This window comes from Peromyscus maniculatus, chromosome 5, assembly GCF_049852395.1.
Source record: "Peromyscus maniculatus bairdii isolate BWxNUB_F1_BW_parent chromosome 5, HU_Pman_BW_mat_3.1, whole genome shotgun sequence".
NCBI classification, from domain to species: domain Eukaryota; kingdom Metazoa; phylum Chordata; class Mammalia; order Rodentia; family Cricetidae; genus Peromyscus; species Peromyscus maniculatus.
In genome coordinates this window covers 11,847,007-11,862,103 of record NC_134856.1, presented here as the reverse complement: position 1 = coordinate 11,862,103, position 15,097 = coordinate 11,847,007, and the positions used below count along the sequence as shown (strand labels likewise).

Below are 15,097 nucleotides of genomic sequence, written 5' to 3'. Positions count from 1 at the left end.
AATATTCCCCAAAGTCTTGCCAGGTACTGTTAATATTCCCACTTACCAGTTTTTGGAAGTATGGACCTCCAAAAGATGGAGCCGTGATAGCATTGCCAGGGTAACCAGCTGCACAGAAGCATTCTTCTCTATATTCCTTTCTTACTGTTACCCAGTTCTAGGACTTTCTCTGTATCTTATGTCCACAGGAAATAAAACTCAAGAAAGGATGAGGCTGTCAGGTCCCGGATGGCTGAGCATTTGCTCTGGATCCAAGAGCCAGAGGTAGATCAGAGTATGAATTTCTAGGTAACTCTGGGAAGAATATATGTTCTTATGAACCTAAATTTCTCAGCTGATGAAATGGAAGGATTATATGTTGAGATTCGGGGTTGGGGATTTAGCTCAGTGGAAGAGGACTTGCCTAGCAAGCGCAAGGCCCTGGGTTTGGCCCTCACCTCCAAAAAAAAAAAAAAAGAAAGAAAAAAGAGACTCAATGCTATACTTGATACTTTATATTGACCGTGACTGTACTCTGTGTGGCTGAAGCTTTCACTTGTAGGACCCCATTACCCTGTAGGAACTGTCACTCTTAGGGTCTATTCAATCTAGTGTCAGCACCCTAACCATTTCCTTTATCCAGACCCCATAGCATGGACCATTTTCTTTGCGCTCATCCCCTAGAACCTTACACCACACAATCAAAGCAGGCAGCGTTCCCTAGTTTCCCTTGCAATTCAAACACATCCTACACCAGCTTATGCTGTGTCAGCTCTCTGTTCAGAGGACATCCTAAAGAGCAGCTTGCAAAGACTTCCTACTCTTGTGTTTCCTGCCTGAATCTGGTTCTTCCTCTTTGCCCCTCACCCAGTTCTGCATCTTTTCTCTTAAGAACCCCTAATAACAATTCCTTTCCAGCAGTAATGAGATCCTGATGAGTTGACCTGACCATATCTTTTCTTTTAATCCACTCCATTTGAAATCTGTCCTTATTTATACACATGTTTCTTACACTTTCTCTCAACAACCACCATGATACACACTTTAGAAACAAACAAACAAAAAAACTATCTAATCCTCCCTACCGTCCAGTAAAGTAGGAAAACTGAGTGGTCATTGTCCCTCTTTACGATGTACAGGGTTGACTCCTGACCTTTCTGCACCAACCCATGCTCCTGGGTCTCAGAGTTATTTTCCTCTCCTAATCACAGTGTGTCCAGGCCCAGAGCAACCCTGGTCTGGGCCACTCCACAAGCGAACCCAGGTCAAGAGAATGAAAACCCTGCAGAATTAGTTCTATCTTGCCTTTGTTATACACACATCTCTGTCTACCTCTGCCCGGAGCAAGTATTTTGACTTGTATTTAAAAGGACTCACCCAATGTCATGCAGGCTGATAGAGACACCAGAACCAGAGCACAAAGGCACATCATGGAAAACAGACTTGCAATTGAGTGAAGTCTTCCCATCTAATTTGCAACGAAAGAGAATGCACTGACTCCACCCCTGTACTGGAGACCCACCCAGAAATCTTGGCCATTATGCACAATTATAAAATCTATAATGACAGAAAACCCTCCTCTTGTCTAAGAGGCTCCCAGGGCTTTCCGTGAGATCTCTAAGCTACACCTCCTGTTTACTCTGCTTAGCTTTTATGTTCACACACCCACAGTTTGCCCTCTTTTATTCGAATAGTCACAACTCAAGTCTCAGATTACAGATGGCTGGAAACTCATCTAACCATATTTTTTTATTCACGAATTTCCCCCTGCAACACTCTCACCTCAGTGCTCTGTGAGCTTCCTGAAGCCTGGCAGATGCCTTCAGACTGAAGTTTTGGTTGGGGGTCCTCACAATAGGTTAGGAATCGTTAAGAGTCCATCACAACCCCACAGGGGCTCGTCACAGAGTTTAGAATACATCTCTTGGCTTCTAGGCTGACACTTTCAGGGTTTCTCAGGTGTAATAGTGATCTTAAATTAGATCCAGCCTCCTTAGTGAAGTCCAAATTAGCTTTGCAATATTCCTGACAAGTGGTCCTGCCTGGTGTCACACACACAACCAAGGTCAGAGAACTCACCAGCTTTCAGAGCAGGCATTTAGGATAGAACTCCCTTACAGTAAATGAACTGCATTTCTCCAAATCCTTGGCTCTAATTATCTATCTATCCTTAGTTTCATATACACTACAAACAGTTACCAAAATGAATGTTCCTTTGAGCTGTTGTAGATGGGAAGGTGATTCCAAGACATGGACCCATTTCTCAAGCAACCCTCTGAACAGACAACAAAAGAGATGTGGGGATGGAGAGATAGTGCAGTGCATCTGAAAGCTCCAACATAGAGTGGTCCAGTGTTAGGGTGCACATGAGAGGGTCTTTACAAGGTGCTGATGATCGAGGGAGGTGGCTCAGGTCCTCTTTCCTGATGTTTCTAAATGCCCTATAGGAGGGATTTATTCCAAACAGTCTGGTACACCTGACTCTTCACTCGAGGTGGAGATGAGAGTCTCTAGATACTGGCATGGGAATACAGACTTGCTTTTTTGTGAAGGGAAAATACAAGTCATAGATTATTGTGATTGCCTTGGGACATAGCCTGTTAGTTCTCTAAAAATTCAATGTAGAGTTTTCCCACAGGGTGCAAAAACTCCAGGCCTATGCATATACTCAAGATAATTAAAAATGCCAGCCATACAAAAACTTCTACATAAATAACACTGTTATTTATGAGCCAAGAAGTGGAACTATGCAAAATGAATGACTAAACAAAAGGTAGTCTGTTCAGGATGTTGAATGCTGTTGGTAAGAACATCATCCTGGGTGCTGGGGGCTGAGGATAAGAAACAATGAGGAGCAGGTGCCAATGGAAGGAACTGCTGTTTGCTTTTAAGCCTTTTCTTTGGAGTGAGGAAAACCCCCTGGGGGAAACTAAAAGTTGGTGTGTGTATACCTGACAGTTCACATGTTGAAGCTCTACCCCCTTACCCCAAACCTTCGTGACTATGTTTAGACACAGACCCACTGAAGATTAGAATAGTAAAATGAGAACATGAATGTGGGTACCAATCTAATCTGCTCGATGTCATCATGACAGGGATTCAGGAAATGCAAAGTGACACCACTGGCAAATGTGCAGAGGGCCACCACATTGAAAGGCACGAAGGAGACACCCTGCGCAAACCAAAGACGATGGCCTGAAAGAACACCAACCTGCTGGCACTTGAAGTTCAGCTCTCAGCCTCTAGAAAAAAGAAAGAAAGGAAGGAAGGAAGGAAGGAAGGAAGGAAGGAAGGGAGGGAGGGAGGGAGGGAGGGAGGGAGGAAGGAAGGAAGGAAGGAAGGAAGGAAGGAAGGAAGGAAGGAAGGAAGGAAGGAAGGAAGGAGAGACAAAGAGAGAGGGAGGAAGGAAGGAAGGGAGGAAGGAAGGAAGGAAGGAAGGAAGGAAGGAAGGAAGGGCTACTCCAACACTTAGTTCATGATAATTTGTTAAGGTAGCCTAAGAAAAATGACATATAAACCAACCCAGCACTTTCCTTGTTGTCCAATGGACATAAAGCCCTGATATGAGTAGAGGGCGCCTAACATAACAAACCACTCAGTGTCAAAACCAGTAGCAGAACCTGTGACATCTAGCTTTTAGCCTGTGGTTCCTGGCTGCCATTCATCTTGCTTAAGGCAATAGGAAGATGAACTAACCGCAGCTATTTCATAAGAAAAAATGCTTTGATCTTGTGCACAATCACATTGACTGTTCTGTAGTCAGAGAAAAAGATAGAAGGGCTGAAGGCTAGGAACGGCACGGGAGAAAGCAGGAAGCAACAGAGGTGTGTTTTCTTCATCAATTCAAACCAATGTTGAAGAGTTACAATCAGTTCCCAGAGATGCTCTGCTCTGCAAACACTGGCCTGGGCTGGGGTTTCTCTTTTGCTTTTATCTACAAAGGAAATTGTGGGAGTCCTCTTTCCCTCTGGGCCTGTTGGCCACCAGCTGGAGAGGGGAAAGAGGCAGAAGGGGCGACAGAAAGCTTTGTATACGTCCCATGAGCACGAGTGGAGACAGCCCTCTGGGAGACAGATTTCAGTGAATCAGCTCAACTTTATTCCAGAGTATAAGGAATATATAGGATTGGAGAGCCTGGGGACAAACCCTAATTTGCATTAAGTGGCACACTCCTATCACAAGGCTTAATGTGTGGCAGTAGGGTCCTATAGCAGAGCTCTCAGTGCAAGTCTTTTTAGCAGGGATCTGTGCCAAAGGTCAAGCTAAAGATGAATCAGGCATCTGGTTTAGAAACACCTTTTAGATAAGGTCAGTCCTCCAGGCCCAGGGACATTCTCCAGATGAGGGCAGGTAGAGAGCAGGAAGCTTTGCTGGGGAGGGAGGGAGTTGCATATTGCTGGTCTTAGAGAAAAAGCTGCTAGGCTTATGGTGGACTGCAACCTCAACCAGCCAGCAATGTATTTACAGAAAACTAATAGTACAGACAGTATGCTGGTTGGGGTCAACCTTTAAATTATAACACACACACACACACACACACACACACACACACACACACACACACACACACACACACGCAAGGGGGGGGGGGAGACTGGTCCTTAAAGAAGTGCTAGGTTTTATCTGGGAGTAAGTAGGGGACATTGTAATACATCAAAATGATGCTGTAGAAATCATCTGAAGGCTGGCTGAGGAAACATTTAAGGCAAAACAGTAGAGCTGTATAAGTTGTTTTAAAAACAACATTTATTGGCTACAAGGATTAGTAGTGGGGACTCCAAAGGTGGCACTGGTCCAAGTTTAACTGGATGATTGGAAGACTGGTATCCTCTTGATAGTGCTATTTGCTGGATATAATGACATTTGTACGAGACTATGGTTTTGATAAACCCTATTTAAAGTCCAAAGTTCAAAGTTTCTTTGAGATTCATGAAACCTCTTAACTATAAACCCCTGTAAAATCAAAATCAAAAAGTAGAACAAATTTTTCAAACATATAATGTCACAGGCTATACATAACATTTCCCAAAAGGTAGAGAAGGGAGCATAGTGAGGAAATACTGGACCAATGCAAGACCGAAAACCAGCTGGGCAAATTCCAAACTCTGCATGTTCATGTCTGATATCAAATTCCTCTTTATATCTCCAACTCCTGTTAGCTTTGTTGACTTCAACACACTTCTTTCCCTGTTAGCAGCTTTCCTCAGCAGGTATCCCATTGCTTTGGCATCTACAACATTTTGGAGTCTCCAAGGCAATCAATCTAGGCTTCATCTTCATTTTCACACAATGGCCTTTCTAGGCCTCCTTAGAGGGACACCATGACACACACCCAGCCTCAGCAGCTCTCTCTCTCTCTCTCTCTCTCTCTCTCTCTCTCTCTCTCTCTCTCTCTCTCTCTCACACACACACACACACACACACACACAAATCATGTTTGATCTGTCAAAGTTCAAAGACAATCAATGCATAAGATCCAAGAAGTTGATCCTGCCTAATAGTTTAACAGCTCAAATTTCCCTCTCCATTATTTAAATTGAAATGTTTACCAGAGGCAAGCAGGATCGGGTCACTGCTGAAACTGACTACAATTCATATTAACAGGAATGGGATTGTAGCTTAGAAATATAGAACCCACTTACTCTACATGGGGCTCTGAGGACTACAGTAAGTAAATTTTTAAAATAAAAATAAAATTCTTAACTGCAACAAAACTAGCAACAGAAAAGAAAACACATATGGAAAAAATAAAAAGGAAACAACACCTTTTGAAAGTAAAGAAAGAAATGCTCCCAATGTAAATGTTGAATAAGCAATAGAAAGGAATGAACATAGCCCATGCTGAGCAAAGCTTCTCTCCACATTTTCTAAGCCACAGGGGCAGAGGAAAACCCAGAAGTTTTCACCCCTTATTCTATCAGGGCATCCAACAGGTTTTGAGTGGCAATGAGTTATGGTTAAAGCTCATTCATTAAAGTCAACTCTGCTGAGTTGTGAGCTGGGATGAGTTGACATAAGATGGTGCTATCTCCAGGCATGGATTCTCTCTGAATCTTACTAGATTGTGTGCTATAGAGATGGAGAAAACTGTGTAGCCATGGCAGGTCCAAAGCACTGCTGGGTAAGGGGGAATGGGGTGCAATGGAACCACAAAGCGCTACGCTGGCATAAAAGCAGTAGAAATGTGTGATCTTCTGCCAAAGGTCATGATGGCATCCTTCATCCTGACACAGGTTCAAACTACATTCAATTTGCCATGCCTCTGGTCTAGACTGCAAGGTCCAGGACCTATTGATTCTAGAGAGTATTGCCTTTTCCTTCCCATTATGTCAGTTAGATTCTCCATACTATCAAATTCTCAGAGGGTAAATCTAAGTCCTCCCTCCATGCCAAGGCTGTTTTGTGAGACAGTCACCCACTGAGATAAGACAATACAATGTCCCAGAAATCGCAAGACTTGAGTATGTGGGGATTTCTGGTACTCAGAGCAATACAAACTTAAACAATGGCTGTTTCTTAAGGTGGCCTCTGGTGGGGCTTGGAGATGCTCAGTATAATAGAACAATTGTTCTGTGTGCAAGAGGACCTAAGTTTTAATTCCTAGCACTGATATGAAACCTGGGTGTGGCTGTGCATGCCTATGACCCCAGCACTGGGGAGTGGAGACCCCAAAACAGTGGGATACCAGTTCATTAAGACACCCTGCCTCAAGGCAATAACATGGATAGTGATAGAGGCAGATGCTTGATGTTGTGATCTCCACATGTACATGCACAGTACTCACACACTCATGGTTGCACATCACACACACACACACACACACACACACACACACACACACAAATAAATGTAGATTTTAATGTTTTAAAAAAATAAATAAGTAAATAAATAAATGTTGGTTCCTGGGTACATCACTCTGAAAGTCCACTGAGAGACAGAGGACTCCACTATTGCTAGGCTGCTGTACCACCTCACCTCTCCTGTCTATTTAGGATATATATTTGCAAGGTGCCAGTCTCTACAACAGCAGAGTTGTCTGAGACCCCCACTCTTGAATCTGTACACCCCTGGGGAGAGACACCATCCCCTACCCTGTATACGGTCCTAAGTAATAGGAGCTGTGACAGCCTGTTTCTCTCTCTGTCCACACTGTCATATTAGGTCTTTGCATCTTACTAGCCTCCATCTCTTTGTTTTCTACTTCCAAGACTCTTTCTTGGTCACTCATCTCACCATGCAGCTATGTACCCATTTCTTTATGTCCCTAGAGGGACAGGTAAATGCTGGTTATCTCTACTGAGACAGCTTGTCCCACCCCACATACTATTCCTTGAACCAGATGCTAATTATACAAGTGTGAATAGTTGTGAGACTCCATCAAGACATAGGATATATACTCTCTTTATGAATGTATGTTTTATTTAAAAACTTAAAAGTAGGGGCTGGAGAGATGGCTCAGAGGTTAAGAGCACTGACTGTTCTTCCAAAGGTCCTGAGTTCAATTCCCAGCAACCACATGGTGGCTCACAGCCATCTGTAATGAGATCTGGTGCCCTCTTATGGCCTGCAGTCATACATGCTGTATACATAATAAATAAATCTTTAAAAAAAAAACTTAAAAGTTTCTGGCAAGCATTAAGAACTTATGGGCCAATAAAGGTAATAAGATTGATAAACATAAAGTTATTGTGGGCCTTATAGATTAGAATTATAGGGTAAAATATAAATGGTCAAATGTGGAAATTATTTAAATCTAGGCATTTGCACTGACAGAAATACAACTTAAATTTGCCTAAAAGCATCTGTTGGATAAACTGCCTCTTACACATGAAGAGTCCAAGGGGTAAAGAGAACTTCAAGTACAATTACAAAAAGGGACATGGACATATATATATAAATGAGAGCCAGATGTATGCACCTGTCTTTTATCACATCATACCTGCTATGTTCATTGCTGGAAGCTCAAACCCAGGATGGTTTTGATGAGAGGCAGAATCAATGTGAGGTAATTAGGTCACTGAAGATAACATCCTTGGAAGAGATTAATGTAATTCTCACAAGACTTGACTAGTTTAAGTCTAACTACTCCCATGTCTTGTACTTCCTATCCTAATATTCAGTCTCTTCTGAACATGCCTCCACCATTATGACACTATATGCTATGAGGTATTCAGCAGATACAACCAGATGATATCAATATACTCTTGAATCTTGAGGACTGTGAGTCCAATACCTCTTTTCTTTATGAAGAACCCTACCTAAAATACATTATTATAGTAACAGGAACAAAAGGCTACCAAAACAATATTATGGTTTGTATTGTCAATGACAATTATGTTGTCATTGCCTCCCAGAATTTGACAGTAAAACTCTATTGCTAAAGACACCACATGCTTCAGACAAAGAAGTTGAAAAATTGATCTGGAACTAAACCAGAAGCCTTCCCTGGCCCTCATAGAATTGGAAGGCGCTATGGAAGTTAAGGGAAAAAAGCAATCAGTACTCTTGCCTACTTGTAAAGCTTGAGAAACATGACAATGGCTGGCCTGGCAAGATATCCCCAGTGGTGCTATAGGAACACTTATATGTTAGAGACAACCAACAACTGTCTTATCGGTCATAAGGCCTGCTCAGGATATGGTAATTCATGCCTGCTACTGTAAACATAGCCAACTACCCATGGATGAAGAGGTCATAGACCCTAGGAGAGAACCTACTACTGTCATTTTCCTAAATTAATATAGTGTTCTAAATCCTTATCCTTATACCCGCAGATACATGCAGCTCTTAAGCCCCACCAGAGAAGCTTCTTTCTTTGCAACTGCTCAAAGTACAGAGAACAAATGACTTGAGAGTCCAACCCTCAGTACCTCTACATCTACGGCACATCTCCCAGTAAAACTTAGGGAGCATCACAGAAGAAGACAGGAAGACTCTAAAGTGCCAGGCGCCAAGGCTGCCAACTATAAGATCATATCTTCTAGACATGACAGGAATGCTCCACCCATGAAATCCCAACAATATGGTTGCATAAACAAGATCTGTATAATGAACATATCAATCAACATGCCAATTTGGATGGGGGAAATTCTACAAGGCCACACCTCTAGATTAAGGACTACAGGTAATTAATGGCTGTTGAGAGAGGGAGAATCTGTTTTCTTCAGGAATGAATTCCCCTGATGGTTGTCTAGTCCTAAGTGGTCAGCCCTTATCACATGTATGAATGAGTAACAGTAAATGGTGTAGTAGTATAGCAGGAATCTTAAACGTTCTTATTAACAAAAACAAACATGGAGCCAGGTATTGGGGTGAATGCTGGAAGATCAGAGAGACAGAATAGGCCACAGCTTCCTCACCTTGCCACTTCCTCAGCTGATCCTGTTTCCTCAGACTGGAAGCCTCTGAGTCCTCATATCTGAATGGATCTCAGCTGAACTGCTGCTAGAAGCCTAAAAGCTTAACCAGCCAAATGCTTCTAGTTCCTGGTCTTCACGCCTTATATACCTTTCTGCTATTTGCCATCACTTCCTGGGATTAAAGGCTTACTTCTTGGGATCAAAGGCGTGTGTCACCATGCCTGGCTGTTTCCAATGTGGCCTTAAACTCACAGAAATCCAGAGGGATTTCTACCTCTGGAATGCTAGGATTAAAGGTGTGAGTGCCACCATTTTCTGGCCTCTATATCTAGTGGCTGTTCTGTCTCTGACCCCAGATAAGTTTATTAGGGTGCATAATATTTTGGGGAACACAATACCACCACATAGTAGAGTTTGTGTAAGAGGGAGTATGTGTGTATGTGTGTATATGCACATGAGTGACAATAATAATTAAAGACAAGATCATGCATTTGAGAGGGAGTTGGGGAGAACAGTGGAGGAGTTGGAGGGTAGGGGATAGAAATGGTGTAAATACAGTACTTACAGATGAAAGTCTCAAAAATTAAATTAATTAATTTTTAAAAATTTTAAAATGTATGTGTATGGATGTTTTATCTGCATGTATTTTTGTATATTATTAGTATGCCAGATGCTTTTAGAAGTCAGAAAATGGCATCAGATACCCTAGAACTTGAGTTACAGATGACTGTGAACCACCATGTGGGTGTTGAGAATTGAACCTAGATCTTCTGGAAGAGTGGAATAGGAGAGCAAGGTACAGGTGGCAGGGCAAAGTAAAGGCAGAATATGAAGAGGGGTAACTAATATTAAAGACATTTTGAAGGAGCTATATGAAAATGTACTACCGTTGAAGCTTCCTAAAATGTGTATATTATAAAAGAACTTTAAGTGGAGTTACCATTTTCCATACTAGTGTCCCAACTAGACATCCTTTGCTACCAAATAAAGCACCCAGTGCATGGATGGCTTACATTTCTTTGTGTTGTTGGCCAAAGAGGTCTTATAGACCCCACAAACTTTATAGACTATTGCCAATACCTATTAGTTATCTTTCACAACTTGATAGCAAAACCCTATTGCTGAACACATCACATACTCACATCATAGAAGATAAAGAAGTCTAGCTGGAATTCAGCTGGAAGTTTAACCCCCACTGTCTAGAATTAATAGTGCTGAAAAGTGCCCATATTCTACTAGAAAGGTAATTATCAAGCTCATCCAGCTATAAACCTTGCAGTCTACAATAACAACTGACTAGCAAGATATGCCTAATAGTGCAATAATGGCACAAACGCTATGGTGCATCCAACCACTTTTATTGGATTTAAGGCCTGTTATTCAAAATGCAATCCATATTTGACAGTAACAATGAGGCCAAGAACCTGAGGCTAGATAGTAGAGAGATATAGAAGAAAAGCATTCTGCTAAAATGTAGCAATAAAACAACTCCTGATGACATACCACTATACCCATAGACAAATACATCACTCAGTTCTCATTAGAAAAGGTTCTTCTTATAGTAGATGGTAATTAACACAGAAACTCACAACTGGTCAATGTGCAGAGAATAAAAGACTTTGGAATAGTCAGCCCTAACTGGGATGTCTATGTAACTGGAAGTTTTCCTGTGTCCTACCCAGCCCTAAGGTCCTGCAACCACTTATAAAATAATCACTCAGAGGCTTATATTAATTACCAACTGTATAGTCTATGGCAGGCTTCTTGCTAACTAGCTCTTTTATCTTAAATTAACCCATTTCTATTAATCTATACATCACATGTTCTGTAGCTTTAACTGCATCCCATTACTTGTTGTTCCCTTGGACAGTGGTTTAGCATCTCCTCCCACTCTCCTTTCTCCTCTGTTGAGAGATGGCTCAGTGGTTAAGGGCACTGATTGATGTTCCAGAAGACCCAGGTTTAATTCAAGCTGCCCAGTGTCTGATCACACCAGGATTTAAAAAAAAAAAAAAAAAAAGGACATGACTCCTCTCCCTTTCATTTCTCCTGTCACTCTCTGTCTTGGATTTTCCCTCCTGGCTCCATCCTGGCCTTCCACAGGCCAATGCAGTTTTTTTTTAGCCAATGGGAGCAACACATATTCACAGCAAACAGAAAGACATCCCACAGCGCGTCTATACTCACGCCCCTCCTTTGAAAATTCAGGGATCACTGCAGAAGAGGGGAGAGATTATGAGAGCCAGATGTGGACAACTTCAAGGAAACAGTGTTTTACAGACACAACAGGGCAGGTGCATACATAAACTCACAGAGACTGTGGCAACATGTACAACCCCTGCACAAACTCAAGCCAGACAAAAATCCCAGCACAGAGGAAAGAAAGTGGCCATGAAATCCCATCCCTAGCCAAAAAACTAGGGCAGTAGGGTTTGTGTAAGAGGGAGTGCGTGTGTGTGTGTGTGTGTGTGTGTGTGTGTGTGTGTCTGTGTCTGTGTGCGTGTGTGTGTGTGTGTGTGTGTCTGTGTGTGTGTGTGTGTGTGTGTGTGTGTGTCTGTGTGCGCGTGAGTGTACACACACATATGTGTGCATGTGACAATAATAATTAAAGAAGAGGTCATGAATCTGAGAAGGAGTTGGGGAGAACAGTGGAGGAGGTGGAGGGCAAGGGATGGAAGTGGTATAAATACAGTACTTATAAATGAAATTCCCAAAAATTAAATAAATTAATTTTTAAATTAATTAATCCTTCAAAAGGCCTGTAGTATTAGTTACTTCTTCATAGTCCCTCCTCTACCCTGCCCTCCCACTCCAGAGGATCTAAGTTCAATTATTAACACCCACATGGTGGTTCACAGCCATTTGCAACTCAGTTGATCATTTCTAGGAGAGGGAAAATCAGATATCTTCAATGGAGTTTTTTGTGCTTTGAATGAGAAATATCCTCCATAGTGTAGGGCATCTGAACACTTCATACCCAGTTGGTGCTCTTTGGGAAGGTGTGGGAGCCCGTTTTCTGGTTCCTCGTGGCTTTACCCAGAAGGTCCACATAGAAGGCTTGAATGCAGGTGTCTGAGATGGTCTGCACTTGGCTGTGCTGGGGGAGGAGGTCTCTTGCTCCACCCCTTGGTGTCTCTATAAATACCCTGGGGCAGAGACAGTCGGGGCCCATTGGAAAAGGTTCCAGGCCCTCTCGAGGCTATCCTTTATTTTCTATCTGTTTCTCTCTGCAAGATTATCCGCAATAAATCCTCCTATCTAATATTTCCTGCTGCTCACACTCAAGAAAACTCTGGGGAGCTGTGGGGTTGGTGGGTAAACGCCCCACAGGAAGGTTTCCTAGGTGTGGCTTTGTTTCAGGACAAATATCACTGAAAGGTTTTGAGAATTCAAAGGCTCACCCAGTTTGCTCTCTCTGCTTTGTTCTTGTGATTGAGGGTGTGAGGTCTCAGCTCCCTGCTCCTGCTTTCATGCCTGCTGCCTGCTGCCATGTTTCACTGCCAGTATGGATTCTAGCCTTCCGGAACCATAACCTAAAATAAACCCCACTACAAGTTTCCTTGTTTGTGGTATTTTATTACAGTAACAGAAAAGTAACTAATACAGAATGACCCTGTGTGTATCAACCACGCTGTAGGACAGGCCCCATGGTCAAGAGCAGTGAGCCAAGAGAAATTAGAGTCCATGTTTTTCCTTTTTTTATTAAGAAAATTTTTCCATTCATTTTACACACCAATTAAAGATCCCCCTCTTCCCTCCTTTCAACCCCCACAGCCTCCCCCTCCCAACCCATCCACAAGAAGGCAAGGGCCTCCCCATGGGAAGGCACATCCAGTAGAGGCAAGTCCAAGCCCCTCCCCCTGCCTCAAGGCTGCAGGGGCTCCAAAAAGCCCATGCACCAGGGATGGATTCTGATCCTACTGCCAGGCAAGGGATGGGTGTGCCCAAGCAGATCAGGCTACACAACTGTCTCACCTTGAAGAGGACCTAACCCAGCCTCACACAGGCTCCACAGCCATTGATCCAACTTGCATGAGTTCCCACTAGTTTGGTTTGGTCATCCCTGCAGGTTTCCCCATCATGATCTTGATGCACTTGCTCTTAGAATCCCTCTTCTCTCTCCTTGACTGGACTCCTGGAGCTCTGCCTGGTATTTGGCTGTGAATCTCTGCAAAGGAGGAAATAGTCTTGAACCCGCATTTTTCTTTAAACAAGAAAAAGATCATGGAGTTGGGTGAGTAGTAAGATGGAGGGATGATCTGGGAGAAGTTGAAGGAAAGGAACCAATACGTTAAAAATTCATTGTAAGATATTCTCAAGGAATAAAAACATTATTAATGTTTTTAATTTTAAAAGAAGGAATAGAAGGGAATAGGAGAGGTGTTCCCTGGTTGTTACTGTATAAAAGCTGTCCTATCCCAAGTCCTTGAGTATGCTTCAGTAACGTAATCAACAGAAAGCAAGCTGAACTTACACTCACTACCATGCATATTCACGGCTATATTTCTTCTACACTGTCAGTGACCAGCATTCTTCCTGTTCATACCTGAAGCACAGTGTTGAAGTCCAACCCATCCATAAAGCCAGATGAATGGTTAGCCTCCCCTGTTTTGAAGTTCTGGGGATTGGATCCAGGCCCTTGCATATGTTAGGCATGCTCTCTATTGCTGGGCTGCATCCTCAGCCCTCTTTTGCATTTTGACATAATCAAGTAACAAGATATGGTTCTACTCCACCCTGGCCTTCCCATACTAAACACAGATTTATCAGCGCAGAGGGGCAGTGTCTGAATGGCTCTGTCTCAGCTGTGGGAAAAGGAGTTCATCGTGAAGATGGGCTACCTGCATCAGCAGTACCAGGTGGGGCAATCATAGGTGCAGGATCAAGTATGATCTTGCTCTTTCCACATAAGCCCAGGGACAAAGGAGGAAGTTGTGACTTTGGCTCACACCAGTGACTAAGAGGATAGAATTAAGTCACAGAATTAGACAAAAGATCCACAGACCACAGGTTATCAGGAAAAATAATGGGAACTAGAAACTTTAGAAAGACAAACTCTCCCCTGTCTTTAATGAGGTTCTTCAAGAACTTCACCACAAAGTACAAAATAAAAAAAATAAAAAACAATCAAAAATTGCTCCCTCACCTCCTGCCCAGCTTCTATCCTATTCGTGAATTAATCCTCAGGGCATAGAATATACCTTCTCTTTCCAAATGCTACAGAGAAAAGACTTTACGTGCATGCGCGCATGCTTGCGTGTGTATTTCTAATTTAGATATTCTGTCAATGTTCAACAGTAAGTCATCCACAGCAGTCCAGGAGCAGTTTATATTTTCCCTGCTGCTGTGCTGCCCCCTGCTGGACAGTGAGAATTTCACGGGTGCGGTGATTTACTAAATTTGATCCAATAAAAAAAGAGAAGGGTTCTATTTAAAATGAAATTATTCATTTCACAATGCTAACAAAGGGCTATGTATGCAAGAGGCTCTGCAGTCATACTCCAGCACTATCAATCCAAACATTGCTGTGGATGATTGATTGATAAATAAAACGCTGATTGGCCAGGAGCCAGACAGGAAGTATAGGCAGAACAAAGAGAGAAGAGAGGTCTGGGAAGTGGAAGGCTGAGGCAGAGAGACACTGTGAGCCCCAGCCATGAGAAGATGTTAAGATACCGGTAAGCCACGAGCCACGTGGCAACTTATAGATTAATAGAAATTGGTTAATTTAAGATAAAAGAACAGCTAGCTATTAGTTT

General features: G+C 42.6%; 1 protein-coding gene across 2 annotated transcripts in view; it reads right to left on the bottom strand.

Annotated features, from left to right (window-relative positions):
* LOC102907673 (carboxylesterase 1E-like) overlaps nt 1-15,097 on the bottom strand; it is a 108,600-nt gene that overhangs the window by 34,900 nt on the left and 58,603 nt on the right. The gene's annotated exons all lie outside the window — the stretch shown is intronic.